The 13,734-nt window shown below is 38.9% G+C and overlaps 1 pseudogene; it reads right to left on the bottom strand.

Moving 5' to 3' along the window:
• Positions 1 to 9,628: 9,628 nt before the first annotated feature.
• On the bottom strand, positions 9,629 to 10,852 carry LOC144367607 (cytochrome c oxidase assembly protein COX20, mitochondrial pseudogene; annotated as a pseudogene).
• Between the last annotated feature and the right edge of the window lie 2,882 nt (positions 10,853 to 13,734).

Below are 13,734 nucleotides of genomic sequence, written 5' to 3'. Positions count from 1 at the left end.
TTACAAACTTAACACTTTACAGTATAATAAGTAAAAATGTACTAATGTTAATATTACAGTAATATTAGTAAATGATATGGGTGATATTCTGGTACTGTGAGACTGGCCTGATTCCTGCAACCTGGAGAGACAGACTTTTGAGACGTACCCGGAATAGTTTAGAAGTTTTTTTGTTCTGTTTTTAAAATATTTTTAGTTGTAGATGGACACAATACCTTTATTTTGTTTAGCTTTTTATGTGGTGCTGGGGATCAAACCCAGTGTTTCCACGTGTGCTGCGCAAGCGTTTTACCACTGAGACACAAACCCAGCCCCAGAAGTGGTTTTTTTTTTTTTTTTTTTTTTTTTTTTTTTTTTTTTTTTTTTTTTTTTTTTTTTTTTTTTTTTTTTTTTTTAAAGAAAGAGTGAGAGAGGAGATAGAGAGAGAGAGAATTTTTTTTAATATTTATTTTCTAGTTCTTGGCGGACACAACATCTTTGTTGGTATGTGGTGCTGAGGATCGAACCCGGGCCGCACGCATGCCAGGCAAGGCGCGCTACCGCTTGAGCCACATCCCCAGCCCCCAGAAGTGGTTTTTGATTTGGAAAAAGAACAGTGGATGAGGATTCCAAAAACATGGATTTGAGTCCCAATTCTACCATGTGATCTCAAGTAACTTCTAAACCTATTTGAAGATGATACTTTAAAGAGTAATGAGATTAAATCTTTTGAAAGAATTTGAAAAATCTTTAAAGTACCATATAAATGTAAAGAATCATTAGACTGAGTTAAGACTTTTCAGTCTGTAATATATAATAATGCGTGTGTACTGAATGCTACCAGTGCTATCAGGATAATTATCTCATACTAGTGGTTCGTATTAAGCATAATACATAGAAGAAATCAAAATATTGTTTACTAAACTAAATAGCATATCATAAGGAGATCCAGAGAACCAGGTCCCCAGTTACTAAAGACTGTGAGAAAGACTTCTCAGGAAAAAATATGTCAGATGGAATGTAGTCTTAACAGTTCCAAATGTGACTCCAGATATCCAGATATGACCCATTTCCCCTAATGTATGTCTTATTCCTCCCTCCCTCACCCCTGAAAGTCAACTTGATGAGCCCAACCTAATTCTATCCTAAGATTGGGAGCCATCAAGGCACAAAGTTATGAAAAATTCATTTCTGTTTTACTAAGATTGCTATTTGGACTGATCATACTCTGAGGGCTAATCTTGTTCGGAATTCCTGCCCATGCTCTAAACTCACCCATGCCTAGCTCTCATTGACCAGATAACAACCCTCCCTAAAACCTTAGCAGCCCCTCATAAATTCTGATGTTGGAATCTCAATTTAATCCCTACCTTGAAATGTTAAGCCATGTAGATAATTAATCTGCTATCTCCCTTTATGCTTGTCAGAACCCTGTTAGCTGTAAGTTCCCAAGACAACCTCCTTTATAACTTTTTGTGCTATAAAACCTTTTTCCTGGAGAGCTGGGGGTCTGTTCTCAGGCTCTGCAATTTTGGGTGAGATAGTCGCTGGCCACCTCACTTGTATATACAATATAAGCTTGCTTTAATTTGGTTAAAACTGGAGTTTGTGGTCTTTTCTTTGCATCGGGTTCAACAAACTAACTTACCCTGAAGCTTATAGGAGTGCCCCCTTCATTGTCTTTCTCCTAGCCTGTACTCTGCTTCACTTCCTATTGTCTGAAGCTTGGATGTAGGGCTGATGATGAGCCATATTCCACTATGAAGAAAAAAGCAACATCACAAAAAATGGAGGAGCAGGAAAGGAAGCGCCCTACACCTCTGGACTGTTCACCTGGTTGGACTGTTAAATGACAAAGACAGCTTGTTAAGTCACTCTTTTTCAGTCTGTGTTAAGGAAGCTATACTAATATTGTCATTTCCCAGTCTTTTTTGCAGTAAATGTGCAGGCACAGACCTGGAATTTGCCCATTTAACTCACCCACTGCAGAGTTGTGACAGCTGAAGGAGTTCCAGAAGTTCAGGTTGTTAGCAGTGTCAGCAACATACCCTCACTGGACCAGTTCTGAGGCCCAAAGTTAGTGGATATAGAGACCACATACCCCATACCTATTTCTCCAGCCCTCCTGGCAATCATGTGTGCAAGAATTCCAACCCTTTAGTAACCTCTGTCTTAATTCAGCCACAGAATTAGTTTATTTGCAAGCCAAAAACTGACAACCATACCATTCTTCACCCTCTCACAATGCCCAACTGTACTAACCTTCTTTCAGTTCCTGAAGAGTGCCACAGTCTTTCTCACCTCAGGGCCTTCCCAAGCATAAAACACACTTGCATGTGAGTGTGCACACCCATGTTCAACCCATCTCATGGTTAATTCCTTCATTTTAATTCTTAGTAAGCTAAGGCCCCACTAATGACCCTATTCAAAGAGACCTTCTCGGCCTGGGGTTGTGGCTCAATAGTAGACAGCTTACCTAGCACTAGAGCACTTGTCTAGTATGTGTGAGGCACTGAGTTCAATCCTCAGCACCACATAAAAATAAATAAATAAAATAAAGGTATTTCATCCATCTACAACTAAAAAAAAAGAAAGACCTTCTCAGAATGCTCCATCTACACTAGGGTCCAAGTGAAATTTTATAGGATAACAGTCTTTAATCTTTTTAACACATAATGATTTGCAATTGTTTCTTATCGTTGTCATTATTTCACTCATTTAGTATTTCTTACCTATTAGGTATACATTCATATCAATGGTTTAATCACTGTATCCAGAATTTAGCATAGAACTTTCCCTGTTTTTTTAAATTTATGAAAGTACTTGTTTCTGTATATTGCCAAGGTCTCAGCTTGGCACCAGAATCAGGAGCCACCACACACCTTTGTAGGTTCAAACAGCAATTTTTTATTCCAGCTCTCACACCGCCTCCACACAGGTCCAGGGACAATAGTGTTCTGCCGTCTGCCCGCACAATTCACCTACTCACGAGGCTATCTCCAAATCCCATTTTAATCTCATGAGAACTCAACGGGAACAAGCAGCAGGAACACCCTAATCCCAGCAATAATCTTCAATCTCTAACTTCCCTAAAACCCATTATCTTAAACTAGCAACGCCTTAAACTCAAGGAGCCAGTTACTTCCTCAAACCTGATCAGCTCTAAACCGGGATCCGCCTTGGTCCTTGAGCAAGGTCACCTTATTAAAGCATGCATGCAATGTCCCATCGAATGTCCTCTAAGCAGCATGGGGTACACTTGGCAAGGAAATTTCGATGCGTCATTCCTACTTGGTAATGGCCCTCAGCAGTATATGACACTAACAGCTTTCACACTCAATTATTATAGCAATTTTGACTGCAATAATGAATGTATATTTACATTTCAATTAACTGGCAACATATAAAGATATTTCTCATCTCAAGTAGACTCTAGATTCTTACCTAAACAGGAAATGAGTATGTGGATATTAACAATAAATCCTAAAAAGTCTTTGTGTATATTAATAGTTACATTTGATAGATATAATTATACCCATGAGTTCACATAATTATTAATCATATACAAGTTTTGGGATGTCAAGTACAAAGCTGAATAGTTTATTTTGGCCAAATACAGAGATAAAAGCTTAATTTTGTGACACATGACCCCATACCAGTTCTGAATATGCAATTTTTTTGTGGCAAGTCTTGAACAAAGGGTGCTTAACCACTGAGCATCATCCCCAACCCTTTTATTTACTTATTTATTTTATTTTGAGACAGCATCTTACTAAGTTGCTTAGGGTCTTACTAAGTTGCTGAGGCTGTCTTTGAACTTGAAGTCCTCCTGCCTCTACCTCCAAAATCACTGGGATTACAGGCATGTGCCACAGCACCCAGCCCAGATACACAACTTTGTGTGTCTGCGTGTGTGTGTGTGTGGTGCTGGGGATTGAGCCAAATACACAAAACTTTTAAGATAGGAAAGACGACTAATGAAAAGTAAATCTCTTTCACATCACTGTCAGCTAATGGTCTGGTTCTCTTGAGCACTGTTACCAGTTTTTTCTTTCTGTACTGGGGACTACATGCATGTTAACCATGTGCTCTCCACACCACAACCCCACCAGTTTCTGTTATATCCTTCATAGATCTGAATATGTTCTACTATTTGCATCATGTATATGCAAGCAAATATGTATATATAGAAGCATTTGTTTTTATGGAAAATTGTAGATTATTATTCATATTGTGATGTTGCTAGCTTTGTTGTGTCACAATATCTTTCATTTGACAATATATTCAATGTTTATTAAAATATAAAATTGGTACAGAAAATGGCGATAAAAGTACAGTTCAATGTGAGCATCTCCAGGTAACCATAATTCATAACAGAACATTATTTCATTCATGCTCTCTCCAAATAACTCAAAGATAATCATCACCCTAGTTTCAAACTCCTTAAAATGCTTTTCCTGGCTTTCAATACTAAATATATATAATTATGTAACACATATTTCTAGTATTTAGCTTATTTTGATCACAGTATGTTTTTGGTAATAAAAGTCACTGCAACTAATTCATAGTCACTGATGAGTAGTATTCCATTTTATTAAAAAACCATAATTTATTACTCCATTTAATCCTGATGTCAAAGATCATTGAAGTCGTGGCCTGTTTGGAGCTACTACAAATAATTCTACTGTTTTGTATATTCCACTGGAGATATGTATAGGAATAGAATTGGTGGGTCAAGGGATGGACCTATGTTCAACTTTAGTAAATAATGTCAATTTTCCTGAATTATTTGTACAGTTTACATTCCTGCTAGCAATGTGTAAGAGTTCCAGTACTTCCTCATGCTCACTGCCACTTGCTAGGAGTAGTCATTTTAATTTTAGCCATCTCACAGTTGTGTAATGGGATGACATTGAGGTTTCAATTTGCATAGTATGAATAGCTAATGATATTGAGCTTCATAGTTTAGTGGCTATTTAAGCATATTCCTTTGTAAAGTGCTCATTTTTCTATTGGGTTTACTACATTCATTTCTTTAATTTATTATATGATTATTGAAACATGTAAAAGTAGAAGACTTGTCTAATAAACCCCCCACATACTCATCATTTTACTTTAACAATGGTCAATACAAAGCTAATCTACTTTACCTCTATACATATCAACTTTTCCTCTTCTCCCTGGGGTTGTTTTGAAGGAAAATCCAAACATGGCATTATTACATCCATAATACTTCATTGTTCCCCTTTAAAAGTAATCTGTATTGCCAGGTACATGCTGATAATCTGACTCAGGAGGACCACAGGTTCAAGGCCAGCCTGGGCAACTAAACAAGACTCTGTCTCAAAATAATAATAATAAAATAGGGCTGGGGATATATCTCTGAATAGTAGAGCACCCCTAGGTTCAAACCTCAGTACTGAAAAAAAAAAGATTAATGAAAGGATAAAGGGACAGATAAATAAATTGATGGGTATAAACAGAAACTTGGTGGTGGCATACAAGGTTCATTCTAAATTCCTTCAATTTTTCTGTATGTTTGAATTTTCTTAATATAATGTCAAGGGAAAAATGCCATCTTCTCCACTTATAAAGTTCTGCCATGGCTAGTAGTATATCTCAGTGGAAAAATGTTTATCTAGGATGCATGTAATCCTAGGTTTGATCCCCAACAATGCAAAACAAAACAAAACAAAAACAAAAAATACCTAAAAGTTTCATAAATATTTTCTTTTTTTGTTTGTGTTTGGAGTTGGTTGGTTTGATTGAGTCCAAATTAAGGTGACATGTGACATTGAGGTAACATGTCTCTTTGTTATTTTTCTTGATTCTCTTGTCACTTTGGAGATATAATAGTTCACAGTGCAGGCAAGAGATACTTAGACCTAGGATCAAATCCTTTCACCAGAGCCAGCAGCAGAACTCTCATTCAGCTGTTGATGCTACAGTAGGTCGTTGTGATCCAAGAGGCTTTGGCTGTTAAGAGATCTCTATTTGGACTGAATTGCCAGATTCGTGGGACCACAATAGACCTCCAGGAGCCGAATCCGATGCAATCACACAAGAGTCTTTATTGCAAGCTTGAGCCTGGACTCACAACCGTTTCCAACTCAGCGGTCCCAGGGAGTGAGTCCCGGTCCTTTGTTCAGTGAGATTTTATAGGTTTGGCGGGGATACTCTATGCTTCACAACATCATACAGCAAATCATTCTAAACGGCGGAAAAATCAAACAACAACTCTTAACATTGATTAGCACATTCACTGGCGGGAACAAGTTGGGTAGGGGTGATTGGTTAGTACAAGAGGGGGATTCCTTTGAACTGATTGGTTTAGGCCACTAGGGCTGTACATGCTAAACTATATGGTTTCCCAACATGTTACCAACCACCATAAACTACTGGGGGGGTCATCTGGTATCCCAGGTATTTTCCCTGTCATGCTGATTGATGGTTGCTATGGGTCCTCATCTAGCCTAACTGAATCAGGGACACCTGGCATTGCAGGAGTGCTCTGTGGGTTTTTCCAAGGACAAGGGTCATGCCCCCTTCCTTGGACAGGCTTTGCTCTGAGGTAGAGGCTGGTTTCTCAAAAATGGAGTCACAGCAGTTTCTCAGGATCCATACTTGCCAACAGGGCCCAAGATATTTTGTCTCAGAGTAAAGATAAAGCTGGAATTATTTAGCTATTCCCCAATTTGCTTCTCAGGGGCTAACCCTGGAACTAAGAAGGAAAAAGAATGCTGCACAGACTCAGAAGAATCTCTCTCCATACTTAGAATTTTTCTTACCAAGCTAGATTGTTCACTGGCCCTTGGTTGTCCCAATGGACAGAGGGTAAGGAAGCTTCAGATTACAGGACCCTCACTTAAAAAGCCCATTTCTAAGGCCAACTGTGCTCTCCTTGGTGGACATGGGAAGGAAGTAGCAGCTTCAGGTGCACAGGAGTCAGAGAGCTCTGTGGCAGCCAGAGCATCACTCCCTATTTCCTAGTGGTTGTTTTGAAGCACTACTACCAGGCCTCAACATCCTCCTGTGGGGGAGGACCAGGGACTTTGAGGACTGGCTTGAGGTGAACCTGTGACCCTGTGGAGGGAGCTCAAAGGGCTAGAGTCCCAAAGGGCTTGCCCTTAGGCAAGAAGCATCATCAATGCAAGGAAATGCTGAGGAAGTTAAGACACATGGAATTACCAATAATTTAGTTAAGAGGCTGAAAGATTTTCTGAACTCTTAATATTCATAACATTTTAATCAACCATGTTATAAAAATTATCTTTTCTTTATGGAAATTGATTCAATAAAATTATTGCCTTATGAAGAGGCAATCAAAATATGCAGCCAAATATATAATAGAGCTCTGTCACTATTGATAATAATATTATTTTTCTAGTCAGTTGTGGTGGGTGCATGCCTGTAATCCCAGCTAGTCAGGAAACTGAGGTAAGAGGATCATCAGTTTCAGGCCAGCCTGGGTAATCTAGAAAGACCCTGTCTCTAAACAAAAAATTAAAAAAGCAGCTCAGAGGATAGCTCAGTGGTAGAGAATTCCTGGGTTCAATCCCTAGTACCAAAAAAAAAAAAAGTTATTTTTTTAGTGATGTTTGTAGTATTTGTCAGCTTTTAAGATTTTATGATTTTTGTGACTTTTTAATTCTAAATATTTACTTTTGTACTTAAATTTGAACTCATTGATTTGTGTGTATATGCATATGTGTGCACTAGAGATTGAACCCAGAGCCTTGTCCATTCTAAGTATACTATCTCCCACTGAGCTACACCCTTAACCCCAAATCCTTTTTCTTTTCTTTACTTTTTTTTTAGACCGGGGATTGAACCTAGAGGTGCTTTATCACTGAGCTACAGCTCAGCCCTTTTAATTTTTTTATTTTGAAACAGGGTCACAGTAAGTTGCTTAGGGCCTTCCTAAATTGCTGATGCTGGCCTCAAACTTGTAATCTTCCTGCCTCAGCCTCCTAAATTACTAGGATTATAAGCACATACATACCACTGCACAAGGCTTTTTTTTTTTTTTTCTGAGACAGGTTTTCACTATGTTGGGAAGGCTGGTCTTGAACTTGCAGTCCTCCTAACTCAGCCTCTCAAATTCCTGGATTGTAGGCATGGAACCTCACACCATTCAAAATAACAGAAAGCACTCAAACACATACTTGTGCACCAATGTCCACAGTGGTATTATTCACAGTAACCAAAAATATAAACAACCCAAGAGAACTAGGAATATTAAGAGAGGTTCATTGTGTTTGAGCAGAAGTCTCAAACAGATAATAAGGAAAATAAAGAAATAACAGATAATAAGGAAATCCTGGACAGGACCCTGAATCTGACCATCCTTCTTTAAGTCTTGGAAAATGTTTGATGTTTCTAATGAAAATTTTGCTATACACAAAATCCAAATTGATTTCTTAAAAATACACATAAAAGTCAATGTTTTCTCACACTAATTTCAAATTTTCATATCACTACTTTTCATGAGCAAACCCCCAAAAATATGGAATGATGTGCTTCAATTCCTCTTAAACCCTAACTGTACATTTAACCCACTGTTTTATTAGCAAGAGGCAAATTAAATAGTAGCTATAAATGTTTAATATGGAATGAGCCACCAGCAGTTTTAGTAATAAACTGAGTGTACATTTAACCAAGAATTACTGAATTATTCCAAAAGTCTTGTACATGTATTATCAGGAAGCTAGAATTTTTTTTTTAATTTTTTTTTTTTTGAGAGAGAGAGAGAGAGAGAGAGAGAGAGAGAAGAGAATTTTATTTTTTTTTTAATATTTATTTTTTAGTTCTCGGCGGACACAACATCTTTGTTTGTATGTGGTGCTGAGGATCGAACCCGGGCCACACACATGCCAGGCAAGCGCGCTACCAGTTGAGCCACATCCCCAGCCCAGGAAGCTAGAATTTTTCTTTGAGCCATAGACTCATGCAAATATATATTCATTGGGCATGGAATTCTCAAGTTCTTCCTTCTATTAATCCCAAGGGCCAGTTCTGAGACTTACATGTTACCAACTACAGTCAGCACTTCAAGAGCACAGCAATTTTAGTAGTTAAACTCAAAAAGTCCCTGCAGTAATATAAGAATGGGATGCTATTGATGAGACCTATTAAGATAGTATTTGTATCAGGACTCTTGGTAAAATGTGGTAGAATTCCATCTCAAACTAGTTCAAACAAAAAAGAAAATGTTTGGCTTCAAGCATTTGTTTAGCTTTGAACATGTATGTGGTTTAAGGTACAGCTAGTCACACTGATTTCTCCTTATTTCTACTTTCTCTGTAAACTTTTCATTCTCTACGATTTTCCTTGAGGAGTGGGCCAAGAAGAAATTATCCTCCCCATGTTATTTAAAATACATTTTAAATAACTTGTCAGATAATTATAAAATTTCACAAATAAGGAAACCATGTAATTAAATCTTTTTGATTTTGCACAAACCAAAACCAATAAGTAACCTGCTATATACCATTCTACAATTTCATAAAACAAATGGTAATGTTCTACAATAACACAAACTTTTTGAAGTTTATTTGATTTTATTGTACATCATATTTTATGTAGTTGGTCCCAATGTTGTTCACACTGACTTGAGGGAGATGTTTTGGATTTCTATGCTCATAGTTGCTCAGTTTCTTTCAGGATCAAGGTGGATACTTTCATATTAAATCTAATTTTTAATCCCTTCTTTGGCAATTCTTTCCTGAATTCTTTGATTTGCATAATTATACCTGCAGTGAAACCAGCATCCTGAATCACCAAGATAAATCCTCCTACTCCAACATCACATGATCTTCTTATTCTACCTTCCCCTTCCTGGGCTCTGCTCTGACTGGCAGCTATGAGACCAATCCGCTCCTCTAGCCCGCCTTGCACCCCCCACCCCCAGGGCCTTGAGAGCCAGGAACTTTTTTTTAACCCAGAATACAAAGCATACCTGGTTAGTCACCTTTCTGTTACTATAATAAATCCCTAAGATGAATCAACTTATAAGGAGGAACGTTTTACTTTGGCTCACAATTTTAGAAGTTTCAGTCTATGTTGGTTGGCTCATTGTTTTGTGTCTGTGGTGAGGCAGAACATCATGGATGGAGTGATTGGCAAAGGAAGCCCTCACTTCAAGGACACCAGGCAGCAAATGAAAGCCAAGGGGCCAGGGTCCCAATATACCCCTCAAGGGCTGTTATGGTTTGGATGTAAGGTATCCCACAAAAGCTCACATGTGAAACAATGCAAGAAGGTTCAGAGAAAAGGTGATTAGGTTATGAGAGCCTTAACCCAATCAGTGAATCAATCACCTGATGGGATTAATTGAGTGGGGTCTGAAGGCAGGTGGGGTGTGGCTGGAGGAGGTGGGGCTTTGGGGTATGTATTTGTATCTGGTAAGTGGGGATCTCTCTTTTTGCCTTCAGATCATCAAGTGAGCCACTTCCTTCTACTAGTCTTCCACCATGATGTTCTGCCTCATCTTGAGCCCCAAGGAATGGAGCCACCTTCTATGGACTAAGACTTCTGAAACCATGAGCCCTCAAATAAACTTTTCCTCCTCTATAATTGTTCTGGATCTGGTCTTTTGATCGCAGCAGTGAGAAAGATGAATAAAACAAATTGGTACTGAGAAGTATGATCTTTGCTATGACTAAACTGACCATGTGGCTCAGAAGGTATTTTTGAGATGTGTAGTGGTGCAGGCTGTAAATGCTTTAGGTTGTGATAAACCTAGCCTAATTCTCTCTTAAGATTTGGAGCCATCTCATCACAGAGACATGAAAAGTTAATTTCTGCTTTCCTACAAATTACTAGAATTTCTAAACTTGATTGGAATGTCTGCTTGTGCCATGAACTCACCCATGCCTGGCTTTCCCTGAGCAGATAACAACCCTCTCTGAAACCCTAATGGTGCTTCACTAATTCTAATGTTGGGATCTAAATTTACTCCCTAAGTGCTGAACCATTTAGACCATTAACCTACTACCTTTGTATTATGCTTGACAAAATCCTGTTATCTGTAAGTTCTCAAGACACCCCCCTTTTGCAACTTTTTGTGCTATAAAACTGTGCTCCCAGGGAGCTAGAGGACTGTCTTCTAGAAGACCAGAATGCCAATAAGTCTCTGGATAGTAAAGACAGGGCTCCACCTCTATGCTCAAAGTTGCTGAATTTCTTTCAGGATCAAGGTGGGTGCTTTCATATAAAATCTAAACTTGATTTTAGAGGAGGAGGACTCTATTGGAATTTGGAGTAGAAGCCACTTGTGTTAGGTTCTGGGTGAGAAGTTGTCTTCATTTTGCCCATGTCCTGAGACTTTCTATGAGACTGTTTTTAAAAGTGATGAACTTCTTAATCTGGTGGAAGAAATTTCTAAGCATCATAGAATTCAGGAAGTGGCACGGATATTGCTGGTAGCTTTTAGCCAAGTTTATGTGATATTCAGAAGCAGAAAACTGAGCAAAAAGATTTGAAAAACTTGGACTTGAAAGGCAGGAGTAAAACTAGACCAAGGAAGTTGCAGTTGTTAAAAACATTTGCCCAGAGAGGCTTGGCTACTGCTCAAGATGGTGGTGGACCTTGATGTCAACCATCATGCTGGAGTTAGGGAGTCATGGGTGCTTCCACCAAGATTTCAAAGGAAGGCCTGGGAGGCCAGGCAAAGTGCAGCAGGATCAGAGTCCCTGCAGGCACCCCTGAGAGGCAATGTGTGGAGATGTGAGGAAAAGGCCAAAGCTGTAGTGGAGACCCCCAAGATTAAGAAATGCCAGTAAAGTAGGACATTGTCCTAGGAAACCTGCAGGAATCAGGCAGCCACAAACCAACAAAAGACAATTTGGGCTGCAACCAACATGGTCACAGGGGTGGAGCTACTCAAGCCTTTGGAGAAGACATCATGCCTTGTGCCCAGAGCTAAAGGACTTGTTTGTCCAGCTGGATTTTGGTGTTGCTTTAGTCCCATCCCTTCTTTCTATGCCCCTATTTTTATGAGTGGAAATGTTTACTCTGTACCATTATATACTAGATACTTGAAAACTGCTTTTAATTTTACATGAGCTTACAATGTGAGATTGCCTTGAGCCTCAGAGAAGACTTTGGACTTGAACTTTGAGCAATCTTGAAACTGTAGAGACTATGGGAATAGACTAAATGTATCTTAAATTGTCAGATGAGTGTGAGCTTTTGGGGACCCAGGGCAGAATGTTATGGTCTGGATGTAAGGGGTCCCCAAAAGCTCATGCACGGACTAAGTGAGAAAGTTCAGATAAGAAATGATTAGGTTAAGAGAGTCTTAAACAAATCAGTGTATTAACCACCTGATGGGATTCAGTGGTAACTGAAGGCAGGTGGGATGTGGCTGGAGGAAGTGGGGCTTTGGGGGCGTGGCTCTGGGGTATATATATTTTTATCTCTTTGCCTCTTGATCATCATATGAACAGGTTCTTTCCACTACATTCTTCCACCATGATGTTCTACCTCACTTCAAGCCCCAACTAATGCAGCTACCTTCTATGGATTAAGACTTCTGAAACCCATGAGCCCTCAAATAAACTTTTCCTCTTCTACAATTGTTCTGGGTTGGGTCTTTTAGAAGCAGCAGTGAAAAAGCTGACTAAAACAAGGGCACAGCCCCAATGAACTCAACAGGCATGTAATTCTAAAGCTCCCACTAGGCTCCACTTCCTAGAGATTCCACCACATCTCAATGGTGCAACTGGCTGGGGACCAGACTTTCAATACATGGGTCTTTGGAGGACATTCAAGATCAAATTATAGCAATACCTGTTAGCATAAATCAGTTTGTGAATTGACCCTAATTGCATTCTTACATTTTAGAGAAATGCATCTTATTTTCTTATTGAAAGATTATGAATATTACAAAAACAAAGTATTCTTAAATACCACTGAAGAGTCTCCTGTTGGAATAACTCAAGCCTTTAGCTCTCTTAGCCACCACCAGCCATCATGGTCTCATGGAGAAGCCATTCAAATAAGGCAAGGGGTCAGGTTTCAAGGGGTTGAGTCTAGCTTCATGATGTCTGCTGTCAGCAGGCTGACATCTAGGTAGGCTACACCCAAGGGCAGAGTAAGAGAAGGGGACACACAAAAGGAGTTTCTATGGAACATTCTATCCTAAATAGGGCAAGAGGTAATATCATAAAGGAAAAGGTGAGCATAGCTCCACCCATGGGGATTTAGGAAGCCACGCCCATGCATGAACACACAGTCGCTGGACCCTAAAGGCAACCAGATCACAGAGATGCCACACCAATCAGAAGAGGAAACAAATGTGGTCATGTGCTAGTTTGGCCTCCCACAAAGTACATTCAAATACACAGAATGAAAGGTGTCCCCTTCATGCACTTCTATCTTTATTATATTCTCCATTGTTCACACAATGGTATACAATAGTTATATTGCCATAAATTTGAAGCTAAGTCCTATGTCATTTCCTCCTAATTCCCCTTCCTTGGTTATTGTCTATAGGAGTTACTACAGATCTTTATATTCTCCAGTCCTTTATTCTACTCTGTATGACACTGTGACTGTAATTTCTCAGAGAATATAGCACCTAGCAAGTATTAATTTATCTTTCAACCCTTTCACTCATAAATGTGTATACATGTACACTTTTTTTTTTTTTTTTAAATTTTGTAGTACTGACTTCCTAGTGGTTAATTGTAAGGGACTGCTGCAAAGTTTTGGTTACCTTAGTTAACCCCTCCAAAGGCTCAGGACATTTTT

Source organism: Ictidomys tridecemlineatus, chromosome 10 (genome assembly GCF_052094955.1).
Source record: "Ictidomys tridecemlineatus isolate mIctTri1 chromosome 10, mIctTri1.hap1, whole genome shotgun sequence".
NCBI lineage: Eukaryota > Metazoa > Chordata > Mammalia > Rodentia > Sciuridae > Ictidomys > Ictidomys tridecemlineatus.
Note: the sequence above shows the minus strand (reverse complement) of the source record. Positions and strands in the feature narration are given on the sequence as shown.